The sequence below is a fragment of the Pan paniscus genome, chromosome 1 (assembly GCF_029289425.2).
Source record: "Pan paniscus chromosome 1, NHGRI_mPanPan1-v2.0_pri, whole genome shotgun sequence".
Lineage (NCBI taxonomy): Eukaryota > Metazoa > Chordata > Mammalia > Primates > Hominidae > Pan > Pan paniscus.
The window spans coordinates 175,474,218-175,498,965 of NC_073249.2; the positions used below are offsets into that span (position 1 = coordinate 175,474,218).

The following is a 24,748-nucleotide window of genomic DNA, read 5'->3' on the forward strand; positions in this document are numbered from 1 at the left end:
CAAGGAAATGGTAAGTGCCATAAGAGTTAATTAAACCAGCAGAGATTAAAGGAAGGGGAGATCACATTAAGGATAAATCATTAATGATATCAAAGTGGAATGTAGCTTTTGTGGTATGCCTTGAAAGCGTGGGCTAGTATTTTAGCAGGTAAATATGGAAAGAGATTATGTGGAGCAAAAAGAACAATGTGAACAAGGAATGGAGGCAGAACATATAGGGCATATTCAAGGAAAAACTTAACACATTTTTGCAAGAGCTACTTCTCTTTTTTTTGCAAGATAGAGGAATAGTCAAGGCTGAAGTGGTAGGTTACAGTGTTGCATTAAAGATTTATAATACCTCTGTTGATCTTCTGCTTAAATTCCAGTTCCTAATTCATTTCCTGTAAAGTGGTAGAATAAATGATGCTAATAGCCTAGGAGGGGGCAAAGATTTATCATTAATTATAATAATAATGGCTACTATTTATTGAACACTTGCAGAGTTCCAGCAGTCAACATGCTAATCATTTTTCTCTTCTTGGTCCCATTTAATTCTCACAACAACTACGTTAGATTATTTGTATTATGTTTATTATACAGACAAGGAAAATCCAGGCGTGGAGAGATGAAACAGTTTTCAGAAGGTTAAAGTAGTAGTATTAGATGTATCCAATTCAAATGAGGTCTCTGGTTTTCCACCTGCCTCTTTGGTCATTCTTTCTTAATCTCCTTTGTTGGTATTTCCTCTTTTTCTCAACCTCTTAATATTGTGTTGTCCCAAGTCTTAGTCCTTGGACCTCTTTTCTTTTTTATCTGTACTCCCTTGGGGGAACTCATCTGTGGCTTCAAATACTGCTGATACACTGATCTATATCTCTAGTCACATCTCTTTCCTGAACCCCAGGCTCATTTTTCCAGCTATTTATTTGGCATCTCCACTTGAATGTCTGATAGATATATCTAATGCATAAGTCTAACACAAAGCAGCTATTTTTCCTTCCTAAACCTGCTTTTCTTGGCACCTTCCACATCTTCATGGTTCATCTTTAATGTTGTCCAGGCCTAAAATCTTAGAATCATCCTTGGTTCTTCTTTTGCTCTTCCTCTGTCTCTAATCTGTCAGGAAATCTTATTGACTCTACCTTCAACTTATATCCAGTAAAAGCCTTACAGTGGCCTGCACTTTTCTAACAATATCTCATCATTATTCCCACTACTCACTGTGTTCCAGCCACACTGGTCTTCTTGCTGCTGCTCAAACAACAGACCCATGTTCTTTGGCCCTTTGCACTAGCTGTTCCCTCTTCCTGGGATGATCCTTCTCCGTATGTTCACATGATAATCTCTACTACCTCTGACAAATCTTTTATTTTATTTTATTTTATTATTATTTAAGTTTTAGGGTACATGTGCACAATGTACAGGTTAGTTACGTATGTATACATGTGCCATGCTGGTGTGCTGCACCCATTAACTCGTCATTTAGCATTAGGTATATCTCCTAATGCTATCCCTCGCCCCTCCCCCCAACCCACGAAAGGCCATGGTGTGTGATGTTCCCCTTCCTGTGTCCATGTGTTCTCATTGTTCAATTCCCACCTATGAGTGAGAACATGCGGTGTTTGGTTTTTTGTCCTTGCGATAGTTTACTGAGAATGATGATTTCCAGTTTCATCCATGTCCCTACAAAGGACATGAACTCATCATTTTTTATGGCTCCATAGTATTCCATGGTGTATATGTGCCACATTTTCTTAATCCAGTCTATCATTGATGGACATTTGGGTTGGTTCCAAGTCTTTGCTATTGTGAATAGTGCTGCAATAAACATACGTGTGCATGTGTCTTTATAGCAGCATGATTTATAGTCCTTTGGGTATATACCCAATAATGGGATGGCTGGGTCAAATGGTATTTCTAGTTCTAGATCCCTGAGGAATCGCCACACTGAATTCCACATGGTTGAACTAGTTGACAGTCCCACCAACAGTGTAAAAATGTTCCTGTTTCTCCATATCCTCTCCAGCACCTGTTGTTTCCTGACTTTTTAATGATTGCCATTCTAACTGGTGTGAGATGGTATCCCATTGTGGTTTTGATTTGCTTTTCTCTGATGGCCAGTGATGATGAGCATTTTTTCATGTGTCTGTTGGCTGCATAAATGTCTTCTTTTGAGAAGTGTCTGTTCATATCCTTCACCCACTTTTTGATGGGGTTGTTTTTTTCTTGTAAATTTGTTTGAGTTCATTGTAGATTCTGGATATTAGCCCTTTGTCAGATGAGTAGGTTGCAGAAATTTTCTCCCATTTTGTAGGTTGCCTGTTCACTCTGATGGTAATTTCTTTTGCTGTGCAGAAGCTCTTTAGTTTAATGAGATCCCATTTGTCAATTTTGGCTTCTGTTGTCATTGCTTTTGGTGTTTTAGACATGAAGTCCTTGCCCATGCCTGTGTCCTGAATGGTGATGCCTAGGTTTTCTTCTAGGGTTTTTATGGTTTTAGGTCTAACGTTTAAGTCTTTAATCCGTCTTGAATTAATTTTTGTATAAGGTGTAAGGAAGGGATCCAGTTTCAGCTTTCTACATATGGCTAGCCAGTTTTCCCAGCACCATTTATTAAATAGGGAATCCTTTCTTCATTGCTTGTTTTTCTCAGGTTTGTCAAAGATCAGATAGTTGCAGATATGCGGCGTTATTTCTGAGGGCTCTGTTCTGTTCCATTGATCTATATCTCTGTTTTGGTACCAGTACCATGCTGTTTTGGTTACTGTAGCCTTGTAGTATAGTTTGAAGTCAGGTATTTGATGCCGCCAGCTTTGTTCTTTTGGCTTAGGATTGACTTGGCGATGCGGGCTCTTTTTTGGTTCCATATGAACTTTAAAGTAGTTTTTTCCAGTTCTGTGAAGAAAGTCATTGGTAGCTTGATGGAGATGTCATTGAATCTATAAATTACCTTGGGCAGTATGGCCATTTTCACGATACTGATTCTTCCTACCCATGAACATGGAATGTTCTTCCATTTGTTTGTATCCTCTTTTATTTCATTGAGCAGTGGTTTGTAGTTCTCCTTGAAGAGGTCCCTCACGTCCCTTGTAAGTTGGATTCCTAGGTATTTTATTCTCTTTGAAGCAATTGTGAATGGGAGTTCACTCATGATTTGGCTCTCTGTTTGTCTGTTATTGGTGTATAAGAATGCTTGTGATTTTTATACATTGATTTTGTATCCTGAGACTTTGCTGAAGTTGCTTATCAGCTTAAGGAGATTTTGGGCTGAGACAATGAGGTTTTCTAGATATACAATCATGTCATCTGCAAACAGGGACAATTTGATTTCCTCTTTTCCTAATTGAATACCCTTTATTTCCTTCTCCTGCCTAATGGCCCTGGCCAGAACTTCCAACACTGTGTTGAATAGGAGTGGTGAGAGAGGGCATCCCTGTCTTGTGCCAGTTTTCAAGGGGAATGCTTCCAGTTTTTGCCCATTCAGTATGATATTGGCTGTGGGTTTGTCATAGATAGCTCTTATTATTTTGAGATACGTCCCATCAATACCTAATTTATTGAGAGTTTTTAGCATGAAGGGTTGTTGAATTTTGTCAAAGGCCTTTTCTGCATCTATTGAGATAATCATGTGGTTTTTGTCTTTGGTTCTGTTTATATGCTGGATTACATTTATTGATTTGCATATATTGAACCAGCCTTGCATCCCAGGGATGAAGCCCACTTGATCATGGTGGATAAGCTTTTTGATGTGCTGCTGGATTCCGTTTGCCAGTATTTTATTGAGGATTTTTGCATCAGTGTTCATCAAGGATATTGGTCTAAAATTCTCTTTTTTGGTTGCATCTCTGCCTGGCTTTAGTATCAGGATGATGCTGGCCTCATAAAATGAGTTAGGGAGGATTCCCTCTTTTTCTGTTGATTGGAATAGTTTCAGAAGGAATGGTACCAGTTCCTCCTTGTACCTCTGGTGGAATTTGGCTGTGAATCCATCTGGTCCTGGACTCTTTTTGGTTGGTAAGCTATTGATTATTGCCACAATTTCAGAGTCTGTTGTTGGTCTATTCAGAGAGTCAACTTCTTCCTGGTTTAGTCTTGGGAGGGTGTATGTATCGAGGAATTTATCCATTTCTTCTAGATTTTCTAGTTTATTTGCATAGAGGTGTTTGTAGTATTCTCTGATGGTAGTTTGTATTTCTGTGGGATCGGTGGTGATATCCCCTTTATCAGTTTTTATTGCGTCTATTTGATTCTTCTCTCTTTTTTTCTTTATTAGTCTTGCTAGCGGTCTATCAATTTCGTTGATCCTTTCAAAAAACCAGCTCCTGGATTCATTAATTTTTTGAAGGGCTTTTCTGTCTGTTTCCTTCAGTTCTACTCTGATTTTAGTTATTTCTTGCCTTCTGCTAGCTTTTGAATGTGTTTGCTCTTGCTTTTCTAGTTCTTTTAATTGTGATGTTAGGGTGTCAATTTTAGATCTTTCCTGCTTTCTCTTGTGGGCATTTAGTGCTATAAATTTCCCTCTACACACTGCTTTGAATGTGTCCCAGAGATTCTGGTATGTTGTGTCTTTGTTCTCGTTGGTTTCAAAGAAGATCTTTATTTCTGCCTTCATTTCATTATGTACTCAGTAGTCATTCAGGAACAGGTTGTTCAGTTTCCATGTAGTTGAGTGGTTTTGAGTGAGTTTCTTAATCCTGAATTCTAGTTTGATTGCACTGTGGTCTGAGAGACAGTTTGTTATAATTTCTGTTCTTTTACATTTGCTGAGGAGAGCTTTACTTCTAACTATGTGGTCAATTTTGGAATAGGTGTGGTGTGGTGCTGAAAATAATGTATATTCTGTTGATTTGGGGTGGAGAGTTCTGTAGATGTCTATTAGGTCTGCTTGGTGCAGAGCTGAGTTCAATTCCTGGATATCCTTGTTAACTTTCTGTCTCGTTGATCTGTCTAATGTTAACAGTGGGGTGTTAAAGTCTCCCATTATTATTGTGTGGGAGTCTAAGTCTCTTTGTAGGTCTCTAAGGACTTGCTTTATGAATCTGGGTGCTCCTGTATTGGGTGCATATATACTTAGGATAGTTAGCTCTTCTTGTTGAATTGATCCCTTTACCATTATGTAATGGCCTTCTTTGTCTCTTTTGATCTTTGTTGGTTTAAAGTCTGTTTTATCAGAGACTAAGATTGCAACCCCTGCCTTTTTTTGTTTTCCATTTGCTTGGTAGATCTTCCTCCATCCTTTTATTTTGAGCCTATATGTGTCTCTGCATGTGAGATGGGTTTCCTGAATACAGCACACTGATGGGTCTTGACTCTTTATCCAATTTGCCAGTCTGTGTCTTTTAATTGGAGCATTTAGTCCATTTACATTTAAAGTTAATATTGTTATGTGTGAATTTGATCCTGTCATGATGATGTTAGCTGGTTATTTTGCTCGTTAGTTGATGCAGTTTCTTCCTAGTCTCAATGGTCTTTACAATTTGGCATGATTTTGCAGTGGCTGGTACTGGCTGTTCCTTTCCATGTTTAGTGCTTCCTTCAGGAGCTCTTGTAAGGCAGGCCTGGTGGTGACAAAATCTCTCAGCATTTGCTTGTCTGTAAAGTATTTTATTTCTCCTTCACTTATGAAGCTTAGTTTGGCTGGATATGAAATTCTGGGTTGAAAATTCTTTTCTTTAAGAATGTTGAACATTGGCCCCCACTCTCTTCTGGCTTGTGGAGTTTCTGCTGAGAGATCCGCTGTTAGTCTGATGGGCTTCCCTTTGTGGGTAACGCGACCTTTCTCTCTGGCTGCCCTTAACCTATTTTCCTTCATTTCAACTTTGGTGAATCTGATAATTATGTGTCTTGGAGTTGCTCTTCTCGAGGAGTATCTTTGTGTCGTTCTCTGTATTTCCTGAATCTGAATGTTGGCCTGCCTTGCTAGATTGGGGAAGTTCTCCTGGATAATATCCTGCAGTGTTTTCCAACTTGGTTCCATTCTCCCTGTCACTTTCAGGTACACCAATCAGATGTAGATTTGGTCTTTTCACACAGTCCCATATTTCTTGGAGGCTTTGTTCGTTTCTTTTTATTCTTTTTTCTCTAAACTTCCCTTCTTGCTTCATTTCATTCATTTCATCTTCCATCACTGTTACCCTTTCTTCCAGTTGATCACATTGGCTGCTGAGGCTTCTGCATTCTTCACGTAGTTCTCGACTTTTGGTCTTTGATGATGGTGATGTACAGATGGGTTTTTGGTGTGGATGTCCTTTCTGTTTGTTAGTTTTCCTTCTAACAGACAGGACCCTCAGCTGCAGGTCTGTTGGAGTTTGCTAGAGGTCCACTCCAGACCCTGTTTGCCTGGGTATCAGCAGCAGTGGCTGCAGAACAGCGGATTTTCTTGAACCGTGAATGCTGCTGACCGCTGACAAATCTTAATTCAGATATCACCTTCTCAGTGAAGCTTATTCAGGCCACTCTGTCTGACATTTACAAGTACCACTACCCAGCTCAGTGCTCCCACATTACTATTCTCTACTTTTCTTCTTTCATTGTAACTTACTTTCCATCTTATTATATAAATTACTTTACTTTTCTCTTATCTGTTTCCTTTTCATCCTATTAGAAATTAAGCTCCAGAAGGAATTGCGATCTTTGTTTTCACTGATATAACCCAAGAACCTGAAAATATGCCTGGGCGTATGTTATTGAATGAAAAAATGAGCCAGCTCCTCTTCTCAGAGAACATGTAATGGGAGTCTAGTGGGTAGACATTATTTATTTTGTTATGATAAGTAGTTTTTTTAAATTGTGGTAAAATATACATAACATAAAGTTTGGCATTTTAACCTTTTTTAAATGTACAGTTCACGAGCATTAAGTACATTCACATTGTTGTGCAATCATCACCACCATCCATCTCAAGAACTTTTTTCATATTCCAGAACTGAAATTCTGTATCCATTAAATAATAACTCCCTATCCTCCCTCTCACCAAACCCTAACAACCATCATTACTACTCTGCATACTTCATATAAGTGGAATCATAAAAAAAATTTGTATTTTGGTGATTGACTTATTTCATTTACCATAATGTCCTCAAGGTTCATCCATATGGTAGAATGTATCTGAATTTTTAACCTTTTTCAGACTTGATAATATTCTATTATATGTATATACTGCATTTTGTTTATTTGTTCATTCATTAATGGACACTTAGTTGCCGTCACATTTTGTTTGTGTGCATAATGCTACTGTGAATGTGAGGGTACAGATATCTGAGTCCCTGCTTTCAGTTCTTTTGGGTATAATTCTAAGAGTAGAATTGCTGGATCATATGGTAATGCTGTTTTTAGTTTTTTGAGAAATGATCATACTATTCTCCACAGCAGCCATACCATTTTATACACCAGCCAACAGTTCACAGTGGTTCCAATATTTCCACATCTTTGCCAACCCTTACTACTTTCTGTTTTATAGGCATCCTAGTGGGTGTGAAGTGGTATCTTATTGCTTTGATTTGTATTTCCCTAATGATTAGTATGTAGTGCCTTTTTTTATATGCTTATTGGCTATTTGTATATCTTCTATGGAGAAATACCTATTCAAGTCCTCTGCCCATTTCTAAATCAGGTTGTTTTTGTTGAATTTTTAATATATCCTAGATATTAACCCCTTATCAGATAAATGATTTGCAAATATTTTCTCCCGTCCTGTGGGTTACCTTTTCATTCTGTTAATACTGTTCGTTGGTGAACAAAAGTTTTTAATTTTGATGTAGCTCATTTTATCTATTGTGTTGTTGTTGCCTTTGCTTTTAGTGTTATAACCAAGAAAGCGTTGCTAAATCCAATATCAGAAAGCATTTCCCCGATAAGTTTTATAGTTTTAGCTCTTACATTTAGGTATTTAATCCATTTTGAGTTAATTTTTGTATATTGTGTGAGGTAAGAGTCCAACTTCATTCATTTGCGTATGGATATTCAGTTTTCCCATCATCTTTTCTTGTAAAGACCGTCCTTTTTCCATTGTTTGTTCTTGGCACGTTTCTTGAAAATCATTTGACCATATATGTGAGGGTTTATTTCTGGATTCTGTATTCTGTTCCATTGATCTATATGGTTTGTATTTATGCAGTTCCTCACTGTTTTAATTACTATAGCTTTGAAATAAGATTTGAAATCAGGAAGTTTGACTACCAACTTTGTTGTTCCTTTTTAAGACTGCTTTGGGCTGGGCACAGTGGCTCATGCATGTAATCCCAGCACTTTGGGAGGTCAAGGTGGGTGGATCGCCTGAGCTCAGGAGTTCAAGACCAGCCTGGCCAATGACTGAGTTCAGGAGTTCAAGACCAGCCTGGGCAACATAGTGAGACTCCGTCTCTACAAAAAAATGCAAAAATTAGCCAGGCATAGTGGCATGCACCTGTACTTGCAGCTACTTGGGAAGCTGAGGTGGGAGGATCACTTGAGCCGAGGAGGCAGAGATTACAGTGAGCCAAGATCATGCCACTGCACTCTAGCCTGGGTGACAGAACCCGACCCTGTCTCAAAAAAAAAAAAAAGAAAGAAAGAAAGAAAAAGAAAAAGACTGCTTTGGCTATTCAGGTTCCTTGAGATTCCATATGAATTTTAGGATGAATTTTTCTATTTCTGCCAAAAGAAAAAGTCATTAGGATTTTTGATAGGGATTGCATTGAATCTGTAGATATCTTTGGGTAATATTACCAACTTAAAAATATTAAGTCTTCTAATCTGTGAACATGGGATGTCTTTCCATTTGTTTGTGTCTTTAATTTCTTTCAGAATGTATTGTATTGTCAGTATACAAGTCCTCCTTGGTTAATTCCTAAGTATTTCATTCTTTTTGATGCTGTTGTAAATGGAATTGTTTTCTTAATTTCCTTTCCAGATTGTTCATTGTTGGTATATAGAAATATGACTGATTTTCATATGTTGATTTTTGTATCCTGCTACTGTGCCAAATTCAACTATTAGTTCTAATTGTTTTTTGGTGGAATCTTTAGGGTTTTCTACATATAAGAGCATGTTATTTGCAAACGGATTTTATTTCTTTGTTTTGAATCTGGATGCCTTTTATTTCTTTTTCTTGCCTAAGTGCTTTGGCTAGGACTTCCACTACTATATTGCAGGGATCCCCAAACCCTGGGCCATGGACCAGTACCAGTCTGTGGCCTGTTAGGAACCAGGCTGCACAGGAGGAGGTGAGTGATGGGCAAGTGAGCAGTACCTAATGCCTGAGCTCCGCTTCCTGTCAGATCAGCAGCAGCATTAGATTCTCATAGGAGCTTGAACCTTATTGTGAACTGCACATGTGAGGGATCTAGGTTGTGCACTCCTTATGAGAATCTAACGCCTGATGATCTGAGGTGGAACAGTTTCATCCTGAAATCATTCCCCTCATCCCACCCCCAAGTCCTAAAAAAATTGTCTTCCACAAAACCGGTCCCTGGTGCCAGAAAGGTTGAGAACTGCTGCTGTATTGAATAGAAGTGGTAGAAATGGTAAGAGCACGCATCCTTGTCTTGTTCCTTATTGTAGAGAAATGGTTTCAGCCTCTCAAGATTGAGTGTGATATTCACTGTTGGCTTTTCATATATGGCCTTTATTAAGTTGAGGTAGTTTTCCTTCTATTCTTAGCTTGTTGAGTGTTTTTATCATGAAAGGGTTTTGAATTCTGTCAAATACTTTTTTTGCATCCATTGAAATGATTGGTGTTGTATTTTTCCCCTCATTCTGTTAATGTGGTGTATTACATTGAATGATTTTTGTATGTTGAACCATTCTTATATTCCAGGAATAAATCCCACTTGGACATGGTGTATAATCCCTTTAATGTGCTGTTGAATTCTGTTGAGGATTTTTACAAAAATATTCATAAAGGATATTGATCTATAGTTTTCTTTTCTCATCTATATGTCTTCATCTGGCTTTGATAGCAGAGTAATACTGGCTTCACAGAATGAGTATGGAATTGTTCCTGCCTCTTCATTTTTTGGAAGAGTTTGAGGGAGATTGGTTTTGATTATACTTTAAATGTTTGATAGAATTCACCCGTGAAGTCATGTAATCGTGAGCTTTTCTTTGTTGGGAAGTGTTTTGTTTTGTTAATTTTAAAAATAATGGTGGCCGGGCACAGTGGCTCACGCCTGTAATCCCAGCACTTTGGGAGGCTGAGGCGGGTGGATCACTTGAGGTCAGGAGTTCAAAACCAGCCTGGCCAACATGGTGAAACCCCATCTCTACTAAAAATACAAAAATGAGCCAGGCGTGGTGGTGGGCGCCTGTCATCCCAGCTACTCAGGAGACTGAGGTAGGAGAATCTCTTGAACCCGGGATGTGGAGGTTGCAGTGAGCCGAGATTACGCCACTGCACTCCAGCCTGGGCCACAAAGTGAGACTCCGTCTCAAAAAAAAAAAAAAAAAAAAAATTAAAAATATGGAATGCCACAAGAATTTGCATGTTATCCTTGCACAGCGGCCATGCTAACCTTCCCTGTATCTTTCTAGTTTTAGTATATGTGCTGCCGAAGTGAGCACTGTTGGAAGGTTTTTGATTACAGATTCAATCTCTTTATTAGTTATGAGTCAATTCAGATTTTCTTTGTTTTTGTGATTCAGTTTCCATGACTTGTGTTTCTCAGAATTTGTTCTTCTCATTTATATTATTCAGTTTGTTGATGTATAATTGTTCATAGCACTGTGTTAACAATCCTTTTTATTTCTGTGAAATTACTAGTAATGTCTCCTCTTTCATTTCTGATTTTAGTTATTGAGTCTTGTTTTCTTAGCCCATCTAGGAATGTCAATTTTGTTGATCTTTTCAAAGAACAAACTCTTGGTTCTATTGATTTTCTCTATTTTTCTATTCTCTGTGTTGTCTCTGCTCCAATTTTTATTATTCATTTCTTTCTGCTAGCTTTGAGTTTAGCTTGCTTTTCTTTTTTTAGGTCCTTTACAGTGTAAAGTTAGGTTGTTGATTTGAGCTCTTCTTTTTTAAGTATTTATAGTTAGAAGTTTATCTCAGCACAGCTTTTGCTGCTATATCCCGTTAGTTTTGGTAATGCTGTGTTTCCATTTTCATTTGTTTCAAGATATTTTCTAATTTTCTTTGTGATTTTTCTTTGACCAATTGGTTGAGCGTGATATTTAATTTCCACCTATTTGTAGGTCGTCTAGTTTTGCTTCTGCTGTTAATTTTTAGTTTTATTCTGTTTTAATTGGAAGAGATACATTTATTTATTATTTTTATTTTGAGATAGAGTCTCGTTCTGCCACCCAGGCTGGGGTGCAATGGCGCGATCTCGGCTCACTGCAACCTCTGCCTCCCGGGTTCAAGCAATTCTCCTGCCTCAGCATCACAAGTAGCTGGGACTATAGGCGCCCACCACCACGCCCGTGTCATTTTTGTATTTTTAGTAGAGACGGGGTTTCACCATGTTGGCCAGGCTGGTCTCGAACTCCTGATCTCAAGGGACCTGCCCATCTCAGCCTCCCAAAGTGTTGGGATTACAGGCATGAGCCACCGCACCTGGCCGGAAGAGATATTTTTATGATTTCAATTTTTAAAAATTCATTAAGAGTTGTTCTATGGCCTAAAGTATGTTCTGTCTTGGAGAACATTAGATATGTACTTGAGAAAATGTGTATTCTGCTATTGTTGGGTGGAGTGTTCTGTATGTATCTGTTAGGTCCAGTTGATCTAAAGTGTTGTTCAAGTCCTCTCTCCCCTTATTGATCTTCTGTTTTATTCACATTGAAAGTGAGATATTGAAGTCTCCAACTGTTACTATAGAGCTGTCTGTTTCTCCCTTCAGTTCTGTCAGTGTTTAATGTATATATTGAAGAAGCATGTTTGGTGCATGTATGTTTATAAATGTTACATCATATTGGTAAATTGACCCTTTATTGTATAATGTCCATCTTTGTCTCTTGTAACGGTTGTAGAGTTAAAGTCTATTTTTTCTGATATTAAGATATCTCTGCTCTCTTGATATTCTATTTGCATGAAATATCTTTTTTTCATCTTTTCCCTTTCAAACTATGTGTGTCCTTAGATCTAAAGTGAATCTCTCTTATACAGCATGTAGTTGTATTTTGCATTTTTTTTCTACCAGTTTGTGTCTTCTCATTAGAGAGTTTAATCCATTCACATTTAAAGTAATTACTGATAGGGAAGGACTTATTATTGTCATTTTGCTGTTTGTTTCTGTATGTCCTATAGTTTTATGTCCCTTATTTCCTCTATTACGGTCTTCATTTATGTTTAGTTGATTTTTTGTAGTGACATTTTTTATTCCCTCCTCATTTCCTTTTACTCTTTTCTCTGTGTTTCATGGAGATTACACAAAACATCCTACAATTATAACAGTCTATTTTAAACTGATAAGACTTAATTTCAATTGGATTCAAAACCACTCCTTTACAACTCCACTCCCCACTTTATGTGGTTGAAAGTCACAATTTACTTCTAAAGTTCAGTTGTGAGCCAGTATTATAGTAATACTATTTTTTATATTTGTCCATATGTTGATATTTACCTTTATCGGAGAGAACTTTATATTTTCATTTGGTGTCCAACATCCTTTCATTTCAACTTGAATGACTTCCTTTAGCATTTCTTTTTTTTCCTTTTTTTTTTTTTGAGGCAGAGTTTTGCTCTTGTTGCCCAGGCTGGAGTGCAGTGACGCAGTCTCGGCTCACTGCAACGTCTGCCTCCTGGGTTCAGGCGATTCTCCTGCTTCAGCCTCGCTAGTTGCTGGGATTACAGGCATCTACCACCATGCCCGACTAATTTTTTTTTTTTTTTTTTTTTCCTGGAAGCAGAGTCTCACTCCAGGCTGGAATGCAGTGGCAAGATCTTGGCTCACTGCATCCTCCCCCTGTCACTTCAAGTTGTTCTCCTGCCTCGGCCTTCCAAGTAGCTGGGACTACAGGCACGCACCACCATGCCCCACTAATTTTTGTATCTTTAGCAGAGATGGAGTCTCACCGTGTTTGCCAGGCTGGTCTCGAACTCCTGACCTCAAGTGATCCATCCACCTTGGCCTCCCAAAGTGCTGGGATTACAGGCATGAGCCACCACACCCAGCCATGCCTCACTAATTTTTGTATTTTTAGTAGAGATGGGGTTTCACCATGTTGGCCAGGCTGGTCTCAAACTCCTGACCTTACGTGATCCACCCACCTTGGCCTCCGAAAGTGCTGGGATTACAGGCATGAGCCACCGCTCCCAGCCCCTTTAGCATTTCTTATAGAGTAGGTCTAGTGGTAATGAACCATTCAGTTTTTGTTTATCTGGGAATATCTTAATTTCTCTCTTGTTTGTGAAGGACAGTTTACCACATACAGAATTCTCAGTTGACAGTGTTTTTTTCGAACCCTTCAATATATTCCCCTACTCCGTTCAAGGTTTCTGCTGAGAAATTCACTGATAATTTTATTGAGGATCCTGGCCAGGCACTGTGGCTCATACCTGTAATCCCAACACTGTGGGAGGCCGAGGTGGGAGAATCAGTTGAGGTCAGGAGTTTGAGACTAGCCTGGCCAACATGATGAAACTCCATCTCTACTAAAAATACAAAAATTATCCGGGTGTGGTGGCTTGCGCCTGTAGTCCTAGCTACTCCAGAAGCTGAGGCGGGAGAATCACTTGAACCCGGGAGGCAGAGGTTGCAGTAAGCCGAGATGGCAGCATTGCACTCCAGACTGGGTGACAGAACGAGACTCCATCCAAAAAGAAAAAAAAAATTATTGAGGATCCCTTGTGCATGATGAGTCAGTTTTCTCTCACTGCTTTCACAATGCTCTCTTTGTTTCTGTCTTTCAGCAGTTTGGTTATAATGTAACTCAGTATAGGACTCTTTTGAGTTTATCCTATGTGGAGTTTGTTGACCTTTTTATATATCCATGTCTTCCCTCAAAGTTGGGGAGTTTTGGCCATTATTTCTTCAAATAAGCTCTCTGCCTCTTTCTTTCCGGTATAAAGATTAGTGTGGGGGTGTCTCCATTGTTCTTTTTTTTCCCCTCAAACTTAGAGCTGGAAGAAACCTTAGACATCCTGTGGGCCAGAATTTCATATTACCTTCCACAAAACTAACTTCCAGAGAGGTCTTCAGGAAGTTGGCAAATTTTAGTTACGTATTTTTAAAGTGTCTTTGAACTTTTAAGAACTACATCTCGTTAAGTATATGTATTCGTATATATTATTATCCAAATTTTAACAAATTAGAGTGCATTGGTGCTTTAAAGTGCTGTCAACTACTCTGAGAATGCAAAATTCTTGTTCTAAAATGTGTATCTTACAACTCCTTCCTTGGATGAATTAGATTTTTTTAGATGGAGAAACCAAAATCAAGTACAGCCATATCTTGGAGACATTATGGTTTGGTTTTGTTTTAGGAACCCAGGCTGGTCTCGAATTCCTGGGCTCAAGCAGTCCTCCCACCTCAGTCTCCTAAAGTGCTAGGATTACAGGTGTGAGCCACTGCACCTGGCCCAGCATGGGTTCTTTTCCATACCACCACAATAAAGCAAATATTGCAATAAAAGAAGTCACATATAAAAGTTATGTTTTCACTATACTCTGGTCTATTAAGTGTGCAGTAACATGTCTAAAAAATGCACGTGTCTTAATTAGAAAATGCTTCATTGCTAAAAAAAAAAAAAAAAAAAAAAAAAAAAAAAGCTAATGATCGGGCACGGTGGCTCACACCTGTAATCCCAGCACTTTGGGAGGCGGGGGTGGGTGAATCACCTGAGGTCAGGAGTTCACGACCAGCCTGCGCAACATGGTGAAACCACGTCTCTACTAAAAATACAAAAAATTAGCCAGGCATGGTGGCGGGTGCCTGTAATCCCAGCTACTTGGGAGGCTGAGGCAGGAGAATTGCTTGAACCCAGGAGGCTGAGGTTGCAGTGAGCTGAGATAGTGCCATTACACTCCAGCCTGGGCAACAAGAGTGAAACTCCATCTCAAAAAAAAAAAAAAAAAAAAGCTAATGATTATTTGAGCCTTCAACAAATTGTAATCTTCTTGGTGGAGGATCTTGCCTCGATATTGGTGGCTGCCGACTGATCAAGGTGTTAGCTGCTGAAGGTTGGGGTGCCTGTGGCGATTTCTTAAAATAACACTAAAGTTTGTCACATCAATTGACTCTTCCTTTCCTGTGCGATTTCTTTTAGCATGTGACACTGTTCGATAGCCTTTTACCCACACAAGATAGTCTTTGAAAATTGGTATCAGTCCTTTTAGATCCTGCCACTGCTTCACGAACTAAATTTATGTAATATTCTAAATCCATTGTTCTCATTTTAACAATGTTCACAGCATCTTCACCAGGAGTACATTCTATCTCAAGAAATCACTTTCTTATCTGTAGAGGCAACTCCTCTTTGGTTCCAGTTTTATCATGAGATTTCAGCAATTCAGTCACATCTTCAGGCTCTACTTCTAATTGAAGTTCCCTTACTAATTTGTACCACGTCTGCAGTTACTTCCTCCACTGAAGTCTTGAATCCATCAGTAATCCATGATGGTTGGATGTAACTTCTTTCAAAGTCCTCTTACTATTGCTATTTTCACCTCCTTCCATGAGTCACACTGTTTTTGTTTTGTTTTGTTTGAGACGGAGTTTCACTCTTGTTGCCCAGGCTGGAGTGCAATGGAGCTGTCTCGGCTCATTGCAACTTCCGCCTCTTGGGTTCAAATGATTTTCCTGCCTCAGCCTTCCAAGTAGCTGGGATTACGCCCGCCACCACGCTCAGCTAATTTTTTGTATTTTTAGTAGAGACAGGGTTTCACTATGTTGGCCAGGCTGGTCTCGAACTGCTGACCTCAGGTGATCCACCCCGCCTCAGCCTCCCAAAGTGCTGGGATTACAAGCGTGAGCCACTACACCTGGCCTGAGTCACACTGTTCTTAATAGCATCTAGAATGGTGAATCCTTCCCAGGAGGTTTTCAGTGTACTTTGCCCAAATCCATCAGAGGAATGGCTGTCTATGGCAGCTATAGCCTTATAAAGTGTATTTCTTAAATAATAAAACTAGAAAGTCAAAATTACTCCTTGATTTGCAAGAATTACTGCCTGGCTGCAAGAATGGATGTTGTGTTAGCAGGCATGAAAACAACATTCATCTCCTTATACATCGTCATCAGAGCTCTGGGTGACTTAGGTGCATTGTCAGTGAGCAGATTTTTGGGTTTTTTTGTTTGTTTGTTTGTTTTGAGACAGTCTCCCTCTGTTGCCCAGGCTGGAACACAGTGGTGCAATCTCAGCTCACCACAACCTTTGCCTCCCAGGTTCAAGCAATTCTCCTGCCTCAGCCTCCCAAGTAGCTGGGACTACAGGCACATGCCACCACACACAGCTGATTTTTGTATTTTTAGTAGAGACAGGATTTCACCATGTTGGCCAGGCTGGTCTCGAACTCCTGACCTCAAGTGATCTGCCCGCCTTGGCCTCCAAAAGTACTGGGATTACAGACGTGAGCCACAGTGCCCAGCCTAGCAGGAGTATTTTGAAAGAAATCTCTTATCTGAGCAGTGGATCCCAACAATGGGCTTAAAATATTCAGTAAAACATGCCATAAACAGCTGTGCTGTCATCCAGGCTTTGTTATTTTATTTCTACTGTCAATTTATCTTAATTCATAGGGCCTTAGGATTTTCAGAATGGTCAATGAGCATTGGCTTCAACTTAAAAGTCGCCACAGCTGCATTAGCCCCATAGGAGACTCAACCTGTCCTTTGATGCTTCAAAGCCAGACATTGACTTCTCTTTAGCTATGACAATTGTAGATGGCATTTTCTTCCAGTAGAAGACTGCTTTGTCTACATTGAAAATCTGTTGTTTAGTGTAGCCACCTTTATAGATCAATTATCTAAGCTAGACTTCTGGATAACTTGCTGCAACTTCTGTATCAGTACTTGCTAAGTTTGTTTTCCTTCTTTTTAAAATCCTTTTGTTTGTGAAATGAAGAATGGACTGTTTTTTTCAGTTCCTATGGTTAAGTTGGCAAACCTGTTCTTGCCCTATTTATGTATTTATGTTGGTTTGTTTGTTTTGTTTTGTTTTTAGTTACAACGTAAGTCTTTTCCTACATTGTCTTCTTAAATGTAATTCCACTTGACATGAAAACTTTTAATTATGAGAATATGGAGAAGGAGAATTAGTTATTATTATATAGGTCATTCAGGTCAGTGGTTCCTAAATATCTTTTAAACTTTATATGGGGAAAAAGAGATATGTATATAGGTTTTTAATGTATTTATTTAATTAGTTTACTTGTTCATAAAATCCCAACTTCTGGAAACTACTGAGATTCTGAGAGGTGATGTTACATACCCAAGTCACAAACACAAGACATTTACCCACCTTACTGGTACCCTTCTACCCTTATTATTTTATTCCACTAGGTAGAATTCCACCAGGCAAAAAGATTGATCCTACGGAACAGGGGAATTGTTAAGCTTTCAAAATAAATAAAAACATGCCAGTAAATTTTTGTTCTTAAATGTTATATGATATATAACTCTACTCCAACCTCTAAAATATACTTGTTATCATAGGGATAGAAGCATATTAAATATCGTTGGGTGCGGTGGCTCACGCCTGTAATCCCAGCAGTTTGGGAGGCCAAGGCAGGTGGATCACAAGGTCAGGAGATTGAGACCATCCTAGCTAACATGGTGAAACCCCATCTCTACTAAAAATACAAAAAATTAGCCAGGCGTGGTGGCGGGCACCTGTAGTCCCAGCTACTTGGGAGGCTGAGGCAGGAGAATGGCGTGAACCCAGGAGGCGGAGCTTGCAGTGAGCCGAGATCGCACCACTGCACTCCAGCCTGGGTGACAGAGCAAGACTCCATCTCAAAAAAAAAAAAAAAAAAAGAAGTATATTAAATATTTTATGGCTGGGCGAGGTGGCTTACACCTGTAATTCCAGCACTTTGGGAGGCCAAGGCAGACAGGAGTTTGAGACCAGCCTGGCCAACATGGTGAAACCCCATCTCTACTAAAAATTCAAAAATTAGCTGGGCATGGTGGCATGCACCTGTAATTCCACCTACTTGGGAGGCTGAGGCAGGAGAATCTCTTGAACCTGGGAGATGTTGCTCACCTGAGCAACAGAGCGAGACTCCATCTCAAAAAAGGTATGTTAAATATTTTGCCTCACATTGAGATCTTGTTAGCATTTGCTTCTGGTGAATAGACACATTGCAGACTGTGAAAGAAAACTAAGGAAAGCAAATTTAGAATTCTTACTGGGTTTTTTTTGTTTGTTTGTTTGTTTTGTTTTGGAGACAGAGTTTTGCTCTTGTTGCCTGAGCTGGAGTGCAATGGTGCAATCTCAGCTCACTGCAACCTCCGCCTCCCAGGTTCAAGCGATTCTCCTGCCTCACCCTCCCGAGTAGCTGAGATTACAGGCACCCGCCACCACGCCCGGCTAATTTTTGTATTTTTAGTAAAGACGTTGGCCAGGCTGGTCTCGAAGCCCTGACCTCAGGTGATCCACCCTCCTTAGCCTCCCAAAGTGCTGGGATTACAGGCGTGAGCAACCGTACCCGGCAGGATACTTACTTTCTACATGTACTTTATAAAAATTATTTTTCCATTTTATTGTGAGATTAGTTTAAGTGCCAGAAATTTTTTTGTGTGGAATATTTTACTGACTCCTGACAGAAAATGCAGAACTTCCCAACTGTTAATTAAATCTTTATAACATCCTGAGGATATAGAAGGGAGCTCATGATCTCCCTAGAGCATCTTTGACTCCAGCAGGAGTAAAATACCCAGTAGGTTTTCCTTTTTACAGGCAATGACTCAGGCTAAACGTATATGTGTTCATGTATTTACTTAGCCTCTGCTTTCTTTCATATTTCTTCTCTTAATTTTCATCATTTCCAGAAACCACAAGCTGTGACTGTCCTTCAAGTTCACTTAATTTTTTTTGGAGACGGAGTCTTGCTCTATTCACCCAGGCTGGAGTGCAGTGGTGCAATCTCGGCTCACTGCGACCTCCATCTCCTGGGTTCAAGTGATTCTCCTGCCTCAGCCTCCCAAGTAGCTGAGATTACAGGCGTGCACCACCACACCTGGCTAATTTTTGTATTTTTAGTAGAGACAGGGTTTCACCATGTTGGCCAGGCTGGTCTCGAACTCCTGACCTCAAGCCATTTAATTGTGTCTTTGAAGGTAAATAATATATGGAACTGGATCCCAAATCCTGAGAATGCCAGAACTACAGGTCCAAAACATGATGCACTATTCTCAGCAGAGTTCAGAAGGGTCAGAACTCAAGGTGTTATATGAGGCAGAGAACACATGAAATTCGTGCATTCCATTTAGCAGCCCCCATGAGACCAGAAATACACCCCAGGAGTCTTTGAAGATGGGGATAATTCAACTCCTGGTTTTATAAATAAAAGAATGAGGAGTACCAAAAATGTTATGTTGAATTCTCTTCATTTTTCTCATACAATCTGAAGCCTGAGCTATCTTATCCTCAACTCATAGCAGCTGATGCTGCAGTTTAGGTTTGAGATCAGTCCCTCTATCCATTCAAGAGTGACCCGAGGCATAGAGCTCTAATCAGGACAGCTTTTTAACAAGAACCTTCTAGTGACATACTTGTTTAGTTTATAAGATTTTAATTTACAAATTTAAAAAGCTGCATCTTTAACTTTTTCTCCTTTTTCTTTTCTTTCTTCACATCACTCTTTTCCTTATCTATATCTTACTCTTTGTCATCTTTTCTATCCTTTTTGCTCCCTTCTGTTTCCTGCCCTTCTTTCTTCTCTACATCCTGATTGGCAATCTTGTTGTTGATGAAGTTGTGTAGGGCAACTATGGAATGTGTCAGGGAGGCAGAGTACCCCACTGCCATTTGGTCGTTGATCTTCAGGTACAAGGCCTTGACAGACTGCTGCAGGCTGATGTCTGGCAGCAGATTGAAGACTTCCTGCAGCTAATGATCTGGTGGTTGATTGGCAGCTTGCCTGTGGCTGTTTTTTCCAGGTAGCTCCTGATATCCAGAAGCTTGGAGTTCAGCCTCCTCAAACCATGGACCTCTTTGTGATCAGCTGGGAAAGACTGTCCACTGTAGCATCTTTGATGTCTTGTAACAAGTGTTCAGCTCCAGCTGCCTCAGCTTCCTCTGCTCCAGTTTCATTAGCCACATGCTCAAATGTTTTTGAGGTTGGAGCGCCATCATCATGGACTTCTCTCACTGAAATATATGCTTCTGTGGGCAGCCCCAGATCCTTTAGTTTCAGTCAGTAATACCAATACTGAGTTAGGTTAGTGTCTTTTCTTGAGTTCATTGATGGCAATGTTATTCTTGTGTAGTTTAGGGCCTGTGTGGTACCACCCAACTATTCTTTGGCATTAATTTTCTTAAACATTCCATACGTGTTTTCCAAATAATCATGGTCTAAAAACCAGACAGAATGATTTTTGTCATCTTCATCAAAAGGGACTCCAGAACTGTTGGATACATCAAGTACTTTTGTCTGCCGTGACCCCAAAAGCACACCAACAATGCACTGCTGGTTTCCAACCTTGCTGATTCGGTTGAAATGATCCACCACACTGAGCAGCACCGGAAGGTGGACCACTGCCTTCCGCACTGCCAGCTCTGACAACTTGACACACACCGCCCACTAGCCCTAGCTCCCTGCAACCCACAAACTCCAGCAGTAGCAGCAACTCCTGTGAAGACTACTTAATTTTTTAATGAAAAAAATGTGTGTGCATGGGCAGGTATGAATTTATGTATAGTCATGCACTGCTTAATGATGGGAAAATGTGAGAAATGTGTGGTTAGGGGAACATCAGAAAGTATACTGACACAACCTGGATAGTGTAGCTTACTACACACCTAGGCTATTCGTCATATAGCCTATTGCTCCTAGGCTTCAAACTTGTACAGCCTTGAATACTATACTGAATACTGTAGGCAGTTGTAACGCAATGGTAAGTATTTATGTATCTAAACATATCTAAACATAGAGTAAAAATTCAGTATAGAAAATAGAAATGGTACATCTGTATAGGACACTTAACCATGAACGGAGCTTGCGGGGCTGGAAGTTGCTCTGGGTGAGTCAGTGAGTCAAGTAATCAGTGAATGTGAAGGCCTAAGACATCACTGTACATTGTTGTAAACTTTATAAACACTGTACACTTGCACTACACTAAATTTATAAAAAACATTTTTATTCAATAATACATTAACCTTATCTTACTGTAACTTTTTAACTTTCTAAAACTTTAAAAATTTTTTGAACTTTTTGACTCTTGTAATAAACCCTTAGTTTAAAACACTATACAGCTGTACAAAAATATTTTCTTTCTGTATATCTAAACTTTGCCTACTTTTAAATTTTTTCTTTTTTTCTTTCTTTTTTTTTAACTTTTAAACTTTTTTCTTAAATGTAAGATGCAAAAGAGAAAAAAGGAAAAAAAATTAACACACAAACAAACATGAGCCTAGGCCTGCACGGGGTCAGGACCATCAATATCACTGTCTTCCACCTCCACATCTTGTCCCCCTGGAAGGTCTTTGGGGGCAGTCAAACACATGAAGCTGTCATCTCTTACGATAACAATGCCTTCTTCTGGTATATCTCCTGAAGGACCTGCCTGAGGCTCTTTTTCAATTAACTTATTTGTTGTATAAGTAGAAGGTGAACACTAAAATAACGATTGGCCGGGCACAGTGGCTCACACCTGTAATCCCAGCACTTTGAGAGGCCACGGTGGGTGGATCACCTGAGGTTGGGAGTTCGAGACCAGCCTGGCCAACATGGTGAAACTCAATCTCTACTAAAAAATACAAAAAAAATTAGCTGGGTGTGGTGGCATATACCTGTAATGCCAGCTACTCGGAGGCTGAGGCACAAGAATCGCTTTAACCCGGGAGGTGGAAGTTGCAGTGAGACGAGATCGCACGACCGCACTCCAGCCTGGGCAACAGAGCAAGATTCCATCTCAAAAAAACCAAAATAGGGTGGGCATGGTGGCTTATGCCTGTAATCCCAGCACTTTGGAAGGCTGAGGTGGGTGGATCACCTGAGGTCAGGAGTTCGAGACCAGCCTGGCCAACAGTGAAACCCTGTCTCTACTAAAAGTGCAAAAATTAGCCAGGCATGGTGGTACGTGCCTATAATCTTAGCTACTCAGGAGGCTGAGGCAGGAGAATTGCTTGAACCCAGGAGGCGGAGGTTTCAGTGAGCCGAGGTTATGCCACTGCACTCCAGCCTGGGCTACAGAGTGAGACTCTGTCTTTAAAAAAAAAAAAACAGCCTAACAAACAAAATAATAATAAAATAACGATTAAAAACTATAGTATAGTAAATATGTAAACCAGTAACATAGTTGTTTATTATTATTATCAAATACGGGTTGAGCATCCAACATCTGAAAAATCTAAAATTTGAAAATCTAAACCTTTTTGAGCACTGATACGATGCTCCAAGGAAATGCTTATTGGAGCATTTTTGGTTTCAGGATTTTTGGATTTGGAGTACTCAACTTATAAGCATATACAGTGCAAATATTCCAAAATCTGCAAAAATCTGAAATCCAAAACACTCCTTCTCCCAAGCATTTCAGATAGGGATACTCAGCCTGCATTGTGTACTCCACATAATCGTGTGTGCTATACTTTGATACGACTGGCAACACAGTAGGTTTGTTTACACCAACATCACCACAAACACATGAGTAATGAATTGGACTATGGATATTATGATGGCTATGAAGTCATTAGGTGATAGGAATTTTTTAGCCCAATTATAATCTTACTGGGCCACCATCATATATGTAGCCTGTTGTTGACCAAACATTGTTATGTGGCATATGTCAAGATTTCTGGTAGATAGCTGTTTTTCAGGGAATTATTTGTGAGCCTTAAAATTGGTTTCCCTTATTCCTTGTTATTCAGCTGGTTATGCTAAGAAATGTTATATTTGTTTGGAGGATTCTTAATAGACAGTTTCTGTCCCTTTTTTCTTTGCATATTTTCAACAAATATGAGCATCTCCTAGTTTCCAGACCTTGTGCTAGGCCTTGAGGATACAGCTGTGAACAAAACAAAGTTCCTGTCTTCATAGAGTTTGTATAAGAAAGATAGGCAATGAACAAATATATGTCAAATACTGATGAGTACTGTGATTAAATCAGGGTAAGGGATAAAAAGTGATATACCTAAAATGTAGCTTTTTCATGTACACCTTCACAAAAAACCGTATCAGCATAGCATGATCTCAAATATGTAAGAAAAAAATACCAGGAATAAAGGCTGTTAAAGAAGTATGCTGAAATATTCATAAGGGTTATTTCTGATAGTGAGATTTAGGGATGATTTTTAAATTATACTTTTATATATTTTTCCAAAGCATTCATTACCTTTATTCTTTGGGAAAAGGCGGTACTAATGAGGTCATATGTGCACTAAAGCCCAGTTCTGCTGGCTCATAGCCCCTGTGTACACCAAGAGGAAGAAAGTCACCTGCATGGTTTCTCTAAAAGTGTTTCTGGAACTCCCCCCAGCAGGTATCTTACACGTGATCTGAACAAGTTGAACTCATTGAGTCCTGCTTTCTGAACGGGCCTCTGCCTCAAATCAACCATGATCAGTGTCTGAGAAAGTTATTTGTCATTCATCTAAGATTTGTCTTTCCGCGGTTTTTAGACTAGTGCTAAATAGGTCATTTATGAGGAAAGTGTAGAAAAACTCTTTAGTAAGGTACTATATTTTCTTCATATAGAAGTGTCCTTTTTAAAATTAATTTTGTTCACAATATATGCTTCACAATATTCCAGTCAAATCTGACCTAACTGAGGCTATTGCACACATGTTGTGACTTGTAAAGGCTGTGGGACAGGACAGAGAAAAGGCATGAAGCAAATTTTCAGTCCCACAAGTGAAATGAGCCCAACTCTTTTTCCCTTGTCAGCAGTCAGGGAGAGCATCTTCACCCCACTCAGGCTGTGCCTTAGCTACCTCAGCATCAGAAATAACAGGAGCCGGGCACGTGGCCTATAATCCCAGCACTTTGGGAGGCTTAGGCCGGCAGATTGCTTGAGGTCAGAGGTTTGAGACCAGCCTGGCCAACATAGTGAAACCCCATCTCTACTAAAAATACAAAGAATTAGCCAGGTGTGGTGGCACACACCTGTATTCCCAGCTACTTGGGAGGCTGAGGCACGAGAATCACTTGAATCTAGGAGGCAGAGGTTGCAGTGAGCCGAGATCGTGCCACTGCACTCCAGCCTGGGTGACACAGGCGAGACTCCATCTCCAAAAAAAAAAAAAAAACAAAAAAGAAAAATAACAGGAAAAGGACAGAAAGAAGGGAAACCCTGAAACTACCTATGATGAGGCTGGGCCCTAGGCTGAGGATTCAGCAGATATGTATCAATGAAAAGGCCATCTTTTATAGCTAGAATTATAGGATTTCCTATAACCCTGAACTTCCCAACATCCTCTTCAGGATCAGAGTTGCTGGTATATCCCTAAAGGCCTGATTTCTCTATGCTTCCACTCACTCCTTTTTCCCACTTGGGCTACCCTTTGCCTACAGCTGTCTTGGTGACGAAATGTTTGGTGACAAAGCAAACAAAAATAGTGTATCTTCTTTGCTCCTCTTTTTATGTCCAAGATATACTCATTTTTAGAGATACGGGCACACTTTACACATCCAAATGGGCGGATAGGCACACTTTTGTTCTAAGAATAGTTTGAGGATCTTTTCTTTTTT

General features: G+C 39.6%; 1 protein-coding gene, 1 non-coding gene and 1 pseudogene across 4 annotated transcripts in view; 1 reads left to right on the forward strand and 2 right to left on the reverse strand.

The window, feature by feature from the left end:
- The window catches only part of EPS15 (epidermal growth factor receptor pathway substrate 15), a 164,972-nt gene that overhangs the window by 126,510 nt on the left and 13,714 nt on the right, over positions 1–24,748 (forward strand). The gene's annotated exons all lie outside the window — the stretch shown is intronic.
- LOC103783453 (26S proteasome non-ATPase regulatory subunit 7-like) lies at positions 4,689–23,618 on the reverse strand (annotated as a pseudogene).
- Positions 10,415–10,521, reverse strand: LOC112438311 (U6 spliceosomal RNA). Its single transcript, XR_003026765.1, has one exon. It is a non-coding gene; the product is annotated as a U6 spliceosomal RNA (small nuclear RNA).